This window comes from Typopeltis vanoorti, chromosome 10, assembly GCF_054136105.1.
Source record: "Typopeltis vanoorti isolate ZY-2024b chromosome 10, IOZ_Tvanoo_1.0, whole genome shotgun sequence".
Lineage (NCBI taxonomy): Eukaryota > Metazoa > Arthropoda > Arachnida > Uropygi > Thelyphonidae > Typopeltis > Typopeltis vanoorti.
The window spans coordinates 27,064,552-27,082,831 of NC_143558.1; the positions used below are offsets into that span (position 1 = coordinate 27,064,552).

The 18,280-nt window shown below is 38.1% G+C and overlaps 1 pseudogene; it reads right to left on the reverse strand.

Moving 5' to 3' along the window:
- Positions 1 to 872: 872 nt before the first annotated feature.
- LOC150102264 (U5 spliceosomal RNA) lies at positions 873 to 931 on the reverse strand (annotated as a pseudogene).
- Between the last annotated feature and the right edge of the window lie 17,349 nt (positions 932 to 18,280).

The window sequence follows — 18,280 nt, forward strand, 5'->3', positions numbered from 1 at the left end:
TCATCCTCTCTGCCAGGGTTTTGATGGGCATGTGTCCACTTTGTGGTCAATGACCCCGCATTTCAGGCAAGCTGCCTCACATTTTTCTTGATCGTGGCCTGCTTTGAGGCAGTTTTTGCACTTAACTCTAGGAAAGTCTGCCCCAAGGTGAGTGAAGGCACCACATCTGAAACACTGTTTTTTTACGCCAGGGTAGTTAATCATTACTCTGGCGGATCCGATAACAACAAAGTTGGGAACGGGCGTTTTCATCTCCAGGGCGATAATGACCTCGCCCGACTTCCATTCCGGATTGTCTGCATCATTTAGGACTTCTACATTACGTACAATGCCCCATTTCCCGAATATTTCGTGAATAATTTTTATATCAGTTTCGATATATTCCAAAGGGAATCTGGGGATTCTAAATACTTTGGTGATGCTTCCTACCAGAAATGGGACTATTGTTTTCCCATTACATTCAAATTCTCCGAGTAGTTTATCTCTCGTTTGTACATTTCGAATGACAACTTGAAAACGGCCGCCACCGAACGGAGTAAACCCGAAAATCTGATCAGCACCGACGCTTTGGCCAAACATCGAGGTTGTAGGTCGGCTTCAACTTCTATTCCGAGTGTCTGCGTACGCGGCAAAGTCATAGCTGGTGGGGGGGGGGGGGGGCTAGGCTATTCCCACCACTACCAAGTGTTTGATATTTCCCCGGTCCGGAGTTTAGGAAGATCTGTAAATTTCCGTTTAAATATCGCGAACCTCGATGGGACTCATACCGATATTAACGGTTAAGAACAGATACTACAAGTTACTCTTAGCCTATCAAGCTGATACGCACAGAGCTAGACTCGGAAGAAACCTTAAGGGAGCAAAAACTCTCCTTTCCCTCAACGGTAATCTTTAGTAAAAGGCGAAAGATTATCAGCTATGTAAAGGGAAACCTGAAAGTCCTAAAAAGGACTTTTTTTTTATCCCCTTCAAGGAATTAAATTCCTTATAAGGACTGGCTTAAAGGGGCGAAGCAAGAATGCTTTTCATCTTCCCCGTTATCTGTAGAGGACAGTGAAGGGATAAGGTGTTATTGGGCAATTAAAGCTCTGATCATGGCAGGAGGGTAACAGCAATAGCCGAGCCTCAGTTAGGACTTCATTGGCTACAGCATTGCCATATTTAAAGGTAAAGCCGTCTCTAAAAATTCGTACGATCCCTAGGCCACTCAATCGTGGACAAAAGAAGGACCGTCCATCTCAACGTTGGCTCCACTCAGTGGCCTTCCACCCACACGCCACCACCGAGCAGAACCGCTCAAATTCCGAAGAAAATCATTCACCGACAAAGCCCCTCAGCGGGCCGTGCCGGAGAACACTCTCCCCGGAGACTCAAATTGCTCCCTTAAGGCAAAAACCCTAAGAGAGCGAACTCAAAACTCTCGAATCTCATCGTCCCTGGGGGGTGACAGCAACAGCCGAACCTCAGTTAAACTTCATTGGCTTAATTCAGCATTGCCATTCAATACCCTTGGAGAGTAATGGATGGCAATGCTGAATTAAGTTCCTTTCAAATATGTTTTTTATACATAAAACTTCCTTTATGATTTTTGGTGTAGGAAACATGATGAAAAAGTCATTCACTTGATTCGAATTACTAGACAATACTTTTTTTATTTAAGCAGTGAATGAATTTGCATCCATATTTCATGAATTTTGTAACAACTCCTAATGGGTTTCGATTTTTATTTATTTTTAACTTAAGTAGAAAACTCAGCTGGAGATTGGCACATTTTAATGGAAACATTATCTCCATGGGGTGCTCCTAAACAAAGTTGAGTTGAAAAGTGTATCGGATATTGGCTAAGAAAAATTTATAAGCGTGAATAATTCTTCCTAACTGAGAAACAAATCTTTCGCTTCCAGCTGGCGTTCAAAGGATACAAAAGATTAAAAACGAAGTTCATCTACTTTTGTTGACGATTCGGGGGGGAAGATCTAACGGCTATTTTTCTCTACCCATAATAGTGGCAACCACTTGAAATTCGACATTGATTGGAAGTTTTTATTATTGTCGAGCGAACGCTCTCTCTAGAATTTGTAAGAACTTCAGTAGATTAGCAAAAGGAGTGAGTGGGTGGTCGGAAGAATAATGACTCTTTAGAAATATCAGCTACCACTATAATTTATGAGCTACAAAGACAAGAATAATCAGATCCGGATTTCTAAGAAAAAAAAAAACATAAGATATTTTATAAATTGACAATAATTTTAAGAAAGTTTTTTTATATTAAATTGCCTTATAGGTAGAATACTTTATTTCCAGGATTATTGCATTTACATAAATTATAATTTGTTTTTGTTAGGACACCATATTTTTTATTAATAAAGAAAAGGATTAGATGGTTTGATACATATTCGACTTAATCTACGACAGCAGGGGGAGTTAGGCATATGCTGTAGAAAGTCCTTTTTAGGACTCCCAGGGTAACAAATGGCAATGCTGTAGCCAATGAAGTTTTAACTGAGGCTCTGCTATTGCCGTTACCCAGCCATGACTAGAGCTTTTTTAGCTCAATAACACTTCATCCACACAGATTTACTTCATTCAGATGACGGGATAAAGAGTCAAGGACTCAGTCCATCGCCCAGTTCTTTTAAGAACGACTTAATCTACATCGTGTAGCAATCCAATATTGCACGATGTTGGAAGTCTTTGTCAAGAATAAACTTTTTTTAAAAAAACTATTTTGAAATCTTTAAAGAAAACTGTCAGAGATCAAAAACTGGATGATTGTAGATAAGCAAAGACGGACAATATACTTTAATGTCAGTTTTCTTTAAAGATTTCAAAATAGTTAAAAAAGGTTTATTGTTGCTTAGGCTCCCGAGATCGTATCAAAATTCATGTAAAACAGATTGTCAGTCTGTTAATTATTGGAATTCCATAAAAATAAAAGCTAAATACACCATTGAAATAATTAGGAAGAATAACCGAAATAGAAAGATTCTGAGTGTGATAGAAATAGATTGTCATGTGTCTCTCCCGTAGGTCTGAGTCTGGAAAATACAAGTAAAGTCAAGAGCTTTATAATGATGGATGACAGCGGTTGTTGAGATGGAAGGGAGGAGTGTGCATCGCTTCAGTATTTTTTTATTTTTTGAATTATAGTGGATTTTATTACTTTGACTGGCTAGGATTTTCCCAAAGCTATAGTTAGCACTTAGCCCTAAAGTAGAGGGGGGAAAGTTCCAGATTTGCTATCTAGGACAGATTTTAGCCTACTTACAGTAAATACACCATAATCTCCGAGTTCATATTTATAACCAGCTTCGAAATATCAGCTTTTTTTTTTAAATATTTTATTGATTGCTAAAATATTTATACATACAATAAACATCTTGTGTGACGTTGCATCTTATAATTTTACAGAGTTCAGCACTAAGTGCTGCAATTCCTACATTGGATTTCAATTAAAAGTTTTCTTGATAATACTTTTTTGCCTTTATATTATGTATTTACAACACATGTTCTTCTAATATTAACAACGAAGATTATACAGCATTTTTTGTATAATTTTTTTATTTTTTTATTTTATTTTATTTTATTTATTTATTTATTTTTTTAAGTTTGAGAAAGAATGATTATACATACAAATTTCTACATTTGCTTATAAGGATTACTTGTAGATGAGTGAGGCAAGTTAACCATTTTAGTCATGGAGTGCCAAAATGCCTGGATTTGACTCATGTAGTGCACTGGCTTGCTGTGATCAGAGATTAGAGAACGTAACGTTGGAGAACTGACTATGGATTTAGGGATAATATATGCAAATACTTTCCAAATCGCATTGACATTTTACAATATGATAACTGTCAGGAAAAATTTATTTATCAACGTTTACTATACCATCTAATACTAATACCATGAATATAGCACGTTTAAAATGGGAAAAGGAAAGAATAAAGTCAATATATACTGCTTAGATGAAATTCTGTATCTACCGTCTGAGATTTCAAGACAAGTGACAGGATTGGTTACTACATTTCTTGCAACAAATACTCAGATCTGATGGTTATACCAATATCCTCTTTTGAAGTTTCCGCCATCCATAATTGAACAGTTCATGCATTTGTATATTTGATGGTCCTGTTCCATCTCGTTAACCTATGAGGATTACTAAATAAAAGTAGAGGTTACTGTTGCATTTTATCGAACCTTTTATGGTTTCCTGTCTTCATGGATAAAAGAATACTTGCAAAGACACCGGCATTGGATGGGTAAAAGAACGCAGTAGGAGGTAGCAAGAAAGAAAAAGAAAATAAATACAGCAATGATGCTAGTAGTATCATGAACTCAATGCGGATATTGTAGGCGATTTAATTTCCAATACGCTTATAGAGATGTGTTGCAGTGATAAAAGCAAAAAAAATTATTATTATTATAAATTTACTATTATTATATTTACAATTTTGGTTCTGAACATTTAAGACATTTTTTTTTATTTTGTGAAATTATGACATAAATAGAAATACACCATTTCAAATCTCACCAGAAAAGATTATATATTTAAAGTGCTTCATGATAAAGTTTATTAAAATGTTTGGCTGGTGCGTAATGGCGGTTGCCAAGTGTTCATATATGTGATCAGTGATTTAAATAGTTGTTATGATTTTCTAAAGAAAAGTTTATTTTGTAAAATATTTGCTACTGACGCTGGTAGATCGATTTGATCTACGGGATATTTATATATAGAGGTAAGTGTTCTTCATTCTGTGAAACATTTACTACCTTTGCTGGTAGATCGACTTGATCTACGGGATATTTACATTGGGCTCTAGGATCCACTTCTCAAACTTTATTTTAATAGAGTTGTTGCCTTCTGTTAATCATGACAAAACCTCTCAATGAAGGCATATTTGAAGAAGTTTACAAAGAATTCCTAAGATTAGGAAAACTTTTGAGCGACAACTGGCCAGGGAAAGTAAAGCTCTTAGATACATTCCCCCCAACAGCAGTCACAGAAGATAGGATGGATGATTCTAATGAAGGAAGTATGTTGACTGAACCAGAATCAAGTCACTCCACGAATACAGAGAATGCTGCATCTCAGGAGAATACTCCGCAGTTTGTGGAAACCAACACAGAATTTCAAACAGTCAAAAAGAAAAGGAAAATCTCCTCTACTGCAGATACACCCAAAACAGTGGAGATAGAACCAGATAATGTAATTAAAGAAAGGGTACCCCCAGTCGTCCTAAGGGCCAAGGAGCACTGGAAGTCCGTTGCATCCACACTGAAATCTTCAGATATCACCTTCATTAAAGCCACAAACACAGAAGAAGGGATTCGCATACAACCTAAAACATCATCAGATTACAGAAAAATGACCAAACTTCTAAACAACAACAACTTGCCATATCACACTTTTGCACTCAACAGTGAAAAAAATTTAAAAGTAGTGTTAAGGGGAGTAACTGAAACATTACAAATAGAGGACCTCACTGCAGACCTCCAACTTAAGGGATTTAGCCCAATTAAAGTCAGCCGAATGCGGAGGGCTGATAAAACACCCTATCCCCTAATTCTAGTGGAAATAAGCAAAGACCAAAATCATATATACAATCTCCAAACCATCTGTGATCTAGTCATAAAAGTTGAGGCATTGAAACACAAATCAACTACAACCCAGTGCCATAGATGCCAGAAGATTGGGCATGCCCAACGATGCTGCAAGGCTGAATTTCGTTGCGTTAAATGTGGTGGCAAACATGCATCAAATGAATGCCATAAACCTCGTACACTTCCAGCAAAGTGTGCAAACTGCGGAGGACCACACCCTGCAAACTATAGGGGCTGTATAGCATTTCCTCAAAACCAAAAATTACAACTCAAAACCAGTAAACCTCTTCAAGAACAAGCGTCTTCCCATCAAACCATAGTCTCCACATCGGATGGAAGATCGTATGCTGAAGTTACAAGATCAACCTTCCAAAAAGACCCAAAACCAAAGCAGTCACAGCAAACCAACAAACCTATCCTACTGAACATAACAAGTCACTTAGGTGAAATGCTTGCTGAACTCCAACAAACCAACCCAACTCAAGAAGCCAAAGGTATCATCTTAAGGCAAACACAATCACTCTTTATGGAAATTCTTAGTGGATAAATCTAAAAGAAAACCGAAATCATTACAAATTGTTTCATGGAATGCAAATGGTTTATCTATCAAATTACAGGAGCTGCAGGAGTTTGCAGCAGAAACTCAAGCAGACATCATCCTCATAAATGAAACACATCTTCGTCCAAGTGACAAAATCAGAATCAATAGTTATAGCACTTACCGAACAGACAGATGCTTTGCTAGAGGTGGAGGCACTGCCATCTTTGTGAAAAGTAACATAAAACATAATTCAATAGCAGAACCCTAAACAGAACACATGGAAACTACAGGAATAGAAATACATATGGAAAATACAAGCAGTATTACGATATATGCAGCCTACAACCCCCCAAATAAAAAACTCCTTGAATCTGACTTAGAGGTGATACTAAATACAGACAGAGCAGTGATTATAGCCGGAGATCTTAATGCCAAACACTCAGTCTGGAATAGCAGAAACTCAAATATTAATGGAAGAATACTCAACTCTTACACCACTTCAAGAAATATAACACTAATAGGACCCACTGAACCCACACATTATGGAGCTACCGGTCGTCCTGATGTACTAGATATAGCTATATTAAAAAACATAGCGCACAGCTATCAGATACAAGCAATCAACGACTTAAGTTCTGATCAAAACCCCATCATATTACAACTAGGCACCATACAAGATATAACAGAAAACACCACCGCATTTATAAATTGGAAACAACTTCCCTCAGCCTTCCAGGAAAACCTTGGTCCAATACCGCATATAACATCTGCTGAAGATGTAGAAAAAGCAGTGAAGACTCTTGAAAAACAACTACTGACAGCTATAACGCAGGTAACAAATATAACCAAATGTACACCATGAAATAAACTTCCACAGGATATAAAACGTCTTATCCAAGAGAGAAACAGATTAAGAAGACAATATCAGAGAACAATGGACCCAGCGGATAAACAAGCAGTCAATAGAGCAACGAACCAGGTTCGATATGCCCTAAAGGACCACCGTAACCAACTCTGGAATAACAAAATTCTCCAATTAAACACAGAGGATCAATCAATATGGAAAATGATGAAATCACTCCGTTCAAAGCGTTTTACATTTCCTCCAATCCAAGGTGAATCTAATGTTGTCTACAACGACGAGGAAAAAGCTGAAGCATTTGCTTACAGTTTAGAAAAACAATGCAGCCCCAATTATATCAATACAGATATAAATTTCATAAGTAAAATTCACACCCAAGTGCGTAAAATAACTCAAAATGCCTCATTCCAATCCAATAACAAATCAGTATCACCAACAGAAGTATATGAGATTTTAAGAAAACTAAATAACAAAAAGGCTCCAGGTCCAGATGGAATAACAAATAAGGTACTCAAGTTACTTCCTCGCAAAGGGGTTATGCATCTAGTAGCCATCATTAATGCCATCTTCCGGCTAAATTATTTCCCACAACGATGGAAAATTGCCGACGTTTTCCTAATTCCAAAACCTGGGAAAAATACACAGTTTCCTGGAAATTACAGACCAATCAGCCTTCTTTCATGCATAGGTAAGATAGCCGAACGTGCTATTCTCACACGGCTTCAAGAGGCAACAGATATCAACCATATAATTCAAGATGAACAATTCGGCTTTAGGAAATATCACTCCACAACGCTACAAATTTATAGAGTTATAGAACATATAACCCAAGGGTATGAATGGCACCAACACACTGGCGCAGTTTTTCTAGACATCACTCAAGCATTTGATAGAGTATGGCATCATGGACTAATTTTTAAACTACACGAAGTTGGTATTCCATTGCCACTAGTGCTACTTATCAAATCATATCTACACAACAGAAAATTTAAAATAAAACTCAACGGTATCAGATCCACAGAGAGGAGAATCACGGCCGGAGTACCTCAAGGCTCTCTACTATCTCCCCTACTCTTCTCCATATACATTGCAGATCTCCCCAAACTGTCTCCAGCTATCACCGCTCTGTATGCTGACGATATAATCATTATAGCCAGATCCCTCCGTCCACACCTGGCCACAATCAAGCTGCAGAGAATAGTCAATGAATTGGAGGATTGGTACACCAAGTGGCGTATCGCAATTAATCCAAACAAAAGCTCTGCAGTACTTTTCACCAGACGTAAGGCAGAACCGAATACAAGCATACAAATGTTTGGTAAAATCATCCCTTGGCGCAATTCTACCAAATATCTGGGAATTCATCTTGATAGACGTCTAAACTTCAAGTCACATATGGTTAGTGTTACCACTAAGGCAAGTCAGACTATAGCACAGCTATATCCACTTTTGAACAGGAACAGCTTCCTAAGCATAAGCAACAAAATTTTACTTTTCAAATCGGTAATCAGACCGCAACTAACTTATGCCTCTCCAACCTGGGGTCACACGACTAAAAGCAACATCAACAGACTTCAGATAATACAGAATAAATGCCTAAGAATGGCATTTAATGCCCCATGGTTCATCAGAAACATCCAGTTACATCAAGAAGCCAATCTTCCAGATATTAAGACCTACATGACAAGCATTGCAGAGAAATTCTTCACAATCACGGATAATCACCCAAATCAGTTAGTTCGACAGGCAGCGGACTACAAGCCTTCAGATCGTTTCAAACATAAAAAACCGAAATCCTCCATCGCAAGAGAAAGCTGATACAGCCTCAATGCTCACAATGAGCGGGTAAATTACCCACAATAATCTCATCACCCACAATCTAAAATCCAGATGAAGGGATAAAGAGTCAAGGATTCAGTCCATCAACCAATTAAGTTCAAGTTCAATAAAGTTTATTATGATTCACTTTATCTGATCTGCACTAATTGAAACAAAACTTCTTATTCATGAGCGACTTGGTTCATTTCCGTTCACGTGTTATTATTTATTATTATTTATTTATTTATTTATTTAAATTGCAAACCAAAATTCACCTAACGTGGAACATAAAATGCAACTAATGTCATTTTATTGAAATTGATTTTTCTTTCTCTAAAAATCTAAATATGATGCTTAAAAATTCCACTAGAGGCGCAGGTAATGAATGAATTAAACCTTGACTATTTCTCATCCAAGACGTAAATTAACAGCTTCGTTTATTACAGAAGAGAGCACAATAATGTAAAGGTTAATCCTATTTTCCCGAGTCTCAAGAAGGGTCATTAATCATTGTTTTGGTCAGTCAACCTTCTACCTAGATCTTTCATCTTAAGTTAATTTATTAGTTAATTCGGTTGGAAGAAGCAAGCATACCTTTTATCATGAATATGCATGTACGTCAGCCGGATTATAATTATCCAATAATGATATTAAATGAATATCAACAAAGGAATATGAGAAACAAAACAGCTATTTAAAATAACATAAGAATGAAAATATAAAATATAGTAAAGAAACTTTTAACATTTGAAATAAATGACAAAATTTTACTCTTTTACATAAAAGAGGATTTTAAAACACCTTTTTAATTTTCTTATAACACATAAGGAAATATTAGAAATGATTTCTGGATGTGGAGGAGGATGTAATGAATCAATCGACCGTGAGATGCGGTGATTGATTCATTCAATCCAATACCCTTGGATGGTAATGGATGGCAATGCTGTAGCCAATGAAGTTCTAACTGAGGCTCGGCTATTGCTGTTACCCTCCTGCCATGATCAGAGCTTTAATTGCTCAATAACACCTTATCCATACACAGTCCTCTACAGATAACGGGGAAGATGAAAAGCATTCTTGCTTCGCCCCTTTAAGCCAGTCCTTATAAGGATGTGGGGAGATATTCAGTTTTCAGTTTTGTTGATTATATTTTGATTCATAGCAGTTTTTGGGGGAGAAGATTAATCGACCGTGAGATGCGGTGATTGATTTTATATGAGATGCCCATATAGGGTAACGGATGGCAATGCTGAACCAATGAAGTTTAACTGAGGTTCGGCTGTTGCTGTTATCCTGGGTTAATGAGTTCGCTCTCTTAGGTTTTGCCCTAAGGGAGCAATTGAGTCACCAGGGAAAGTGTTCTCCTGCATGGCCCGCTGAGGGGTACTTGCCGGTGAATTATTTTCTTCGGAATGAGCGGTTCTGCTCGGTGGTCGAGTTTCACTGAGTAGAACCAACGCGGAGATTTGGACGGTCTTTTGCTCACGAATGAGTGGCCTAGAGATCGTCCGATATTTTTGAGATATCACCTTTACTTAAACATACGGTGATTAATAATACCCCTGAAGGGTAATGGATGGCAATGCTGTAACCAATGAAGTTCTAACTGAGACTCGGCTATTGCTGTTACCCTCCTGCCATGATCAGAGCTTTAATAGCTCAATAACGCCTTATCCCTACACTCTCCTCTACAGATAACGGGGAAGATGAAAAGCATTCTTGCTTCGCTCCTTTAAGCCAGTCCTTATAAGGACTATTCATAGAAGTTTTGGACAAGCCAAAAGCCCTTTTTAGGCCTCCCAGGGTAACAAATGGCAATGCTGTAGCCAATGAAGTTTTAACTGAGGCTCGGCTATTGCCGTTACCCAGCCACGACTAGAGCTTTTAGTTTAATAACACTCCATCCACACAGATTTTCTTCATTCAGATGACGGAATAAAGAGTCAAGGACTCAGTCCATCGTCCAGTTCTTTTAAGAACTCATAGAAATTTTTTTTAGATTTAAAAAAGAAATAAAATGCTTTTTATTTATTGGGAAAAGAAGTTTTTTTAGATTTAAAACAGAAATAAAATGCTTTTTTATTGGGAAAAATATAAGTATAGACATCGAAGAAACATATGTTGTCATGGCAATGATAGATCAACGTGTAAATGGACGTTAATAATTAGACTGATAGTTTATGTTTTTTTTTATAAACATATTCCAATAATATCTAAACATTTTAGACTTTTTATTTGGATATTTTTAAACTTAAAATGCAATCACAGTATAGCTAACTTCTTCAACCAGATTATTTCAATATCTACATGCAGTAAATAATACTCTTATTAGAATATTCTCTAGATATAAATAATAATCTATTCCTCAACATTTTATAGACAAACAAGGCCCTTATAACACACACACACACACACACACACACACACACACACACACACACACACACACACACACACACACACACACACACACACACACACACACACACACACACACACACACACACACACACACACACACACACATTAATAGCCACAAGCGCACTGCACCCTGTGCTATAGGTGTCGTGACCTCTCGTATGTGGAATCAATTAAAAATGCCCAACACTGCTAACAACTATTTGCTCAGTGGTGCTGCTAAATTGCTGCCCAAAAGAAAGCCGAACATCTGACGTTCTAATTTCTCCCAAATAGTTGCCTTAATGATCTCTGTAAATGTCCTACGATTTCCATATTCGAATTACTGAATATTTTCTCCAGAAAGAAATCAGAAAAACTTATTCAGTCTTAGTAGCTAAATTCGTTGAGTTCTGATGTCCCATTGGTTCTGTAAGTGGGCATGTGATTCGACATTCACTACTGCTTTGTTTATTCCATTTATAATACACTCTATTTCTATTTATTTATCTTTATTTATGCTTTTATATTTATCCAGTATATTTATACAATAAATATGAAATAGCTTGGATAATTGCTCATTTCAATCTATCCTAAAAATTTCTTACGTGGTTCTGTACGCGGGCATGTGATTCGACATTCACTACTGCTTTGTTTATTCCATTTATAATACACTCTATTTCTATTTATTTATCTTTATTTATTCTTTTATATTTATCCAGTATATTTATACAATAAATATGAAATAGCTTGGATAATTGCTCATTTCAATCTATCCTAAAAATGGACAGAAAATTGCTCTAATTTTTTTTTTTAATAACTAATACCAACGGCTTCCACCACTATCTTTCAACAAGAAATCCAGCCAATATGGTTGGCCTTTGGCTAAGGAAAGTCTTGGAGAAACTTGAGTGGATGCTCTCGATACTTCTAAGACATTTATTCAGGTTGGATACAAATGTGCATTTAAGAAAATTATGTGCTCATCTTATTGTTCGGTTTCTATGTTTTGCAACTTGGTAGCTACCGAAATGACACCGTAGGTACTTTCTATGTGGGATGGTTAATGATTATTTATCCTCAAACTATGTTACTTACTCTGGAGTATCATATATTCATTCCCTTAACATACTCTCTTCATTCTACATATCTGGGATACATATCTACAGAAATGTCACTCTCTTTGCTAGATCTGTTGGAACATTCTCTCGCAGTTCATCTTCAAACTCACGGAAGATCTTTCTCTTTTTTATTTTTTTTTCTGTTCTTGTATTTTAAGGCACTCTCCTCTGATATGTATTTCTTGCAGAGTACATGATCTGTTGGTCTTCAAATTTGATATTAATAAGTTCCTATATCTTCTCATCTTTCTGCATCCAAGGTGTGCGCTGAACAACCTCCCCATGTTTTGCAATACCACAAAAGTGGACGTGTCCTCTTAATTCAGGCATTGGATTGCTTTCGATAGGTTCCCTTATCATTAACTTAAGGATGTTAAAGGTGATCCTTGCAGGACATCCATCACTAAAATGTCCGAAGATGGTATTAGATTAATTGTTATTCTTACTGAACTCGCAAAAAGTTGTTCTTATGGTTTATTTATGAGAAAAAGTGCAATGGAACTTGCTTTAATATAATATTTTGTGTTCAATATAACGGATCAAAGAAAAAAGAAATCAAATCGCTGCATAAAACTTTATGTAGAACTAACGGACTTTTATCACGTGATCTTCAGTAACTTGTGAGAGGTATGTGACGTAGTTTTTGATTGATCGATTTGAATTAATATTTTCCAGAAACTGCGGATCTTTTCAGGAAGATAATTCCTTAATTATCAGCACTCTAAGCTGTCATCAATGCATCGCAGATGAGATAAGATACCAGCTGTTGCCTTCCCGCATAGTTCACAACACCTTCGAACTTTAATGGTTATTGCTTCCGTTAGAGGGCTCAGCTGTGGCAAATAATCGGATTGGTGTTGATTATAAATGAGATAAAATTTTGGAGTTTTGCCTTGAAATTCAGACGGGCATTCAATGTACAGAAATTTATATAATCTTTGACTGGAGTTTCTTTAGTTCTTCAATGAAAACGTTGCCTGGGTCTATCAAAGCACAATGCAATCTATGAATAAAATATCAATATCAATAATGTCCTTATAGTCCTTAAAAGGACTGGCTTAAAGGGGCGAAGCAAGAATGCTTTTCATCTTCCCCGTTATCTGTAGAGGTCAGTGTAGGGATAAGGTGTTATTGAGCTATTAAAGCTCTGATCATGGCAGAAGGGTAACAGCAATAGCCGAGCCTCAGTTAGAACTTCATTGGCTACAGCATTGCCATCCATTACCCTCCAAGGGTATTAATCACCGCATCTCACGGTCCACGATGTAGCAATATCAATAATGACAATTGACAATTATGTCTTTAGGGGTGAAGCAAGATGCTTTTCATATTCCAAGCTATCTGTTGTGGTCATAGTGAGGGTAACATTTATGAGCAATTTGCTCGCCCTGAATGGGCATAGAGATTATGCATCGCTATAGGAGGCTAATATAGCTTTTGGTCTTCTATATTTGAATATGTCCTTGGATTGTATGTTGCAGCTTGCTGAACTAAATCGTTGGGATGTGTGCACGTCTTGAGGAAAAACTTGGATGCTAAGGATTGTAGAAAAGAGAAAATATAGGGAGTATTTGTGTCTCTGTGGAGTTGATTGTTTCTAACATACCACGGGACGTTCAGAATCATTCTCAATTATTCTGCACTCGCTGTATTTTGATAATGTTAGCATTAGAGGTGTGGCTCCAAGCCGTAGAGGCATAGGTGATTATAGGACGAATCGTCATCTGGTATAGTTACAATTTGATTCTGTTGCTGAGCTTGCTATTTCTATTAATTAGCGGATAGATCTGAGCTATGGCTTTAGATGCCTTTGCGCACGCAGACTTGATGTGTTGGTTGAAAGATAGCTTTTTGTCGAGAATTACACCCAGGTAGTTTGTTTCTGTCTGCCAGGGAATTTTAGTATTGAATAGTAACACATCTCCTGCAGGAGACATTGGCCTTTTTGAGAAAAGAACGGCTGAGCTTTTCTGGGGGTTGACTTTCTCCGCTTGGAGAACCAGCCCTCCAGATTTAGAAGGTTTTCTTGAAGCTTTCTGTTAATGAAATGGGGTCTGAGAGATCTGGTTAGTATTGCCGTATCGTCCGCATACAGGTATCATCCCGCACAATCCGATGACTTCCAAAATGGAAGTCATCGGATTGTGCGGGATGTCTGACATGTATACAGAAAACAGCAACGGAGCCAGGAGAGATCCCTGCGGCACTCCAGCAAAGATATGGCGCTGGGACGTGTAGAACGGTTGATTTGAATTCGCAATGATCTATTCTGAAGATATGAATGGATTAGATGAACCATTATTAGTGATGTACCGGCTGAGATAAATTTGTGCAGGAAACCAAAATGCCAGATTTTGTCAAATGGTTTGGATAGGTCTAGGAAAACAGCTCCCGTACACTGGCGCCAGTTGTAGCTGGTGGTGATGTATTCGACAAATTTTGTGGATTTGCTGAGTAGTACTATCGTGTTGCCGAAAACCAAAGTGTTCTTTAGGGAGGATGTTTAGGTCATTTACTGAGGTTTGGAATCGTGAGAGGATGTCCTTCTCTGCAACCTTACCCATATTAGAGATAAGACTGATTGGACGATAATTTTGCGGTAGGTGTGGGTCTTTGCCTGGCTTCTGAATAGGAATTACATCAGCCAGTTTCCAGGTGGAAGGAAAATAGTGAAATCTTAAGATTGCATTTATTATACAGGTCAGGTGCACTACAGCTTTCCGTGGCAGCAGCTTGATCACCCTGTTTGAGATGCCATCTGGTCCAGGAACTTTATTGTTCTTAAGTTTTTTAATAATATCATATAATTCAACAGGTGATGTGGGTGCAATGTGGTCAGCGCAGGTATCTGGGAGATGTAAAGCGTGGTCTGACCTGTCTGTGGATTTTTTACAAGTGATTGAAATGTAAGTTGTTACATTTCAATCACTTGTAAGAGAGGGTGTGCACTGCTCTTCAAGAGACTTTAGTATGGCTTCTGCCTTTCTATATCTGTGTGAACTAAGCCCTTGTTTCAGATTATGGGAGGAAGGAACTTTTTTTATTTTTTGATGTTTCTCAGTAACCCCCCAGATAGAGTGATCAATTGGTGAGATAGAGGATAACGTTTTATCCCAGGCTTGGTTTCTATGAGTTTTAAGTGCATCTCTAACTGTCCCATTTATCCTATTTAGAGCTGTTTTATTTTGTGGAGCACGCGTGTTACGGAATCTTTTCCTAGCTCTGTTTTTGTGTCTGATTAAGTTCATGATGTTATCAGGCAAACGATCTGGCTTGCGGACAGATTTGTAGGAGGAAGCTACCTTTATAGCAGAATTAATTTGTTGTGTGAGATTTGTAACTGCAGTTTCTATTTCGTCTTTTGTGCGTATATGATGAACAGGTCCAATATAATCCTTGAGTGCTGCTGACAGTCTTTCCCATGCAATGTAGGAGTGAGAAGGAGGACACAGTATTCTTGATTTCCCAGCTGTAGTAGAATTAGATTGTGATCGGATGATAGTTCATCCATAGATATGATGCTCTATTAAAGTTTAATAATCTGCAGGATAGCTATATCAAGTATGTCAGCAGTGCCGTACTAAGATGAGTTAGTTCGGTGGGGCCTGCCACAACAGCGTTGCTTGATCCTAAGTAATTGTAAAGGATGCAACCATTCTTGTTTGTGATTGTACAATTCCACGCAGGATATTTGGAATTCAGATCCCCGGCATTAATGGTGGGCTCTCTGACGCATAAGATGGCATTTGGGTGAGAGTGAAGTAGAGATTTTTGGGGAGGGTTGTAAGCTGAGTAGATTTTCAGTTTGCCAGTGGAGCTGGTGACTACTTCCACTCCTGTGATCTCAAGGTTAGTGGTTGAAGGACTGCTCACAGAGTGGTGATTAATGTAGTTTTTAATGAAGATGGCAGTGCTGCCGCCTCTGTAGAGTAGTCAGTCATTTCTGTATAGGTAATAGCCCCTTATTGTAGGATTGTCTGAGGGTCTTAAAAGAGTTTCACTGAATAAAATAACATCTGGTTGATACCTATATGTGAAATCTCGGAGTTCCAGAATTTTGTTTTCGAAGCCATTTGCGTTACAAGCAACTATCTGAAGAGATGCTGGAATGAGTTTGTTACTATTCATTTATGAGAGCTGTGAGGAGGAACTGCGTTTTACGAAGAAATTCAGTAGGGTTTGATAGGCTGAAATTTTGTAGCATGTTTGCTAGTGAGGCCGTAATAACAGCTGTTAGATTTTTAGGTGCTGTTGGTTGATTTTGTTCCGGTATTGGTCTATTTGTACGGGTCACATCGGCACACCTTCTTGTTTGCTTTTGGGTGTCTCTATTTTTGGAGGTCTCCGACTGTGGTCGCTGAGTCTCCGGTTTTGATGCCTGGGCCTCTGTTGTTCTGATACTGTAGGAGGAGGGCTGATTGACTGCCTCTATCCGTCTGTTCTTTGGGTGCTGAGTACATCCTTTGTAGTTCGCAGAATGAGGATGAGGGCCACCGCAGTTGGCACACTTGGCCGAGGTGGTCCTCAGCTTTGTGCAGGTATTGGTTGTGTGGCTGTCCCCACATTTCAAACATCTATATTCCGCTCTACAAAGATTCTGGGCATGGCCAAACTTCTGGCACCTGTGGCACTGCCCAGAAGATGATCTTTTCCGGAGTGGTTCTGGTGTGACGATGAGACCACAGACTGTTTTTAAGTTGTAGATATCCTTGTATATTTTATGAATCTCAACTAGGACTAATGGCATGTGAGTCTTGTCTGCTTTGTACATTCTGCTGACATTGACTGGAGGCAGATCCTGAGAATTCAGGTCAGCAGCTATTTCTGCTGTGTCAATATCTTCACAGACACCACGAAGGACCACCTTTAAGTTTTTTTCGGAGCTGAGCGCAAAGGTATGATACTGGATGCCTCTGTCGTCCAGTTCTTTGGTGAACTTTCTATAATCTGTCACTGTTGCTGGCTGGATCTTTATGCCTTCATCCATGTTTTTGGCCTTAATGAATCCAATGTGCAGATTGGACATTGTGGATCTTAAAGCTGCACACTTCTGCTTTTCTCTAAAGATGATCGGAGGCACCTTTTCTTTGGGAGAAATCGAGGAGTCCGAACCCTGAGAATCCTGTTCCATTTCATTATTGTCATTGTGTGGTTCTTCTGTTGTTGTTCGCTTTTTGCCTGCTCGCACTTCTACAAAGTCTGAAGGAGTAGAAGGCACTGAATCTGACTGACCTTCTGCGATAACGTCTGTGACACTTTCCGGGGGAATCGTGTCGTAGAGTTTCACTTTTCCCGGTCAACAATTGTTGTTAAGTGGTTCACCTAGTCTTATAAATTCTTTATATACCTCCTCGAATATTGTCTCATTTATTTTTTTTCCATGACTATCAATGTGAAGTATCTATCTAAAAAAAAAAAAAAAGCTTACCGTGCAGTTGTAGTCTTACCGGCACTTCTACAGGACTCCGTACTGTTTTGGCAAGAGCACTGAATCAAAAATTGCATGATATTCAAGACACATAATATAATATATATATAATATAATAAAATAAAAGCACCACAATTCCAAAACTGACCGAGCGATGAACGCTCCTGATATGATGATATCTCACGATTAATGAATTGTAGAAATTCATCAATAATGTTCTTAAACTTCTTAAAAGAACTGGGCAATGGACTGAGTCCTTGACTCTTTATCCTATCCCGTCATCTGAATGAAGTAAATTTGTGTGGATGGAGTGTTATTGAGCTAAAAAGCTCTAGTCATGGCTGGTTAACGGCAATAGCCGAGCCTCAGTTAAAACTTCATTGGCTACAACATTGCCATTTGTTGCCATGGAAGTCCTAAAAAGGACTTTCAGAGACCTTTCCTTTCCCTGATCTACCCTCCATCAATAATGACAATTGACAATTATGTCTTTAGGGGTGAAGCAAGATGCT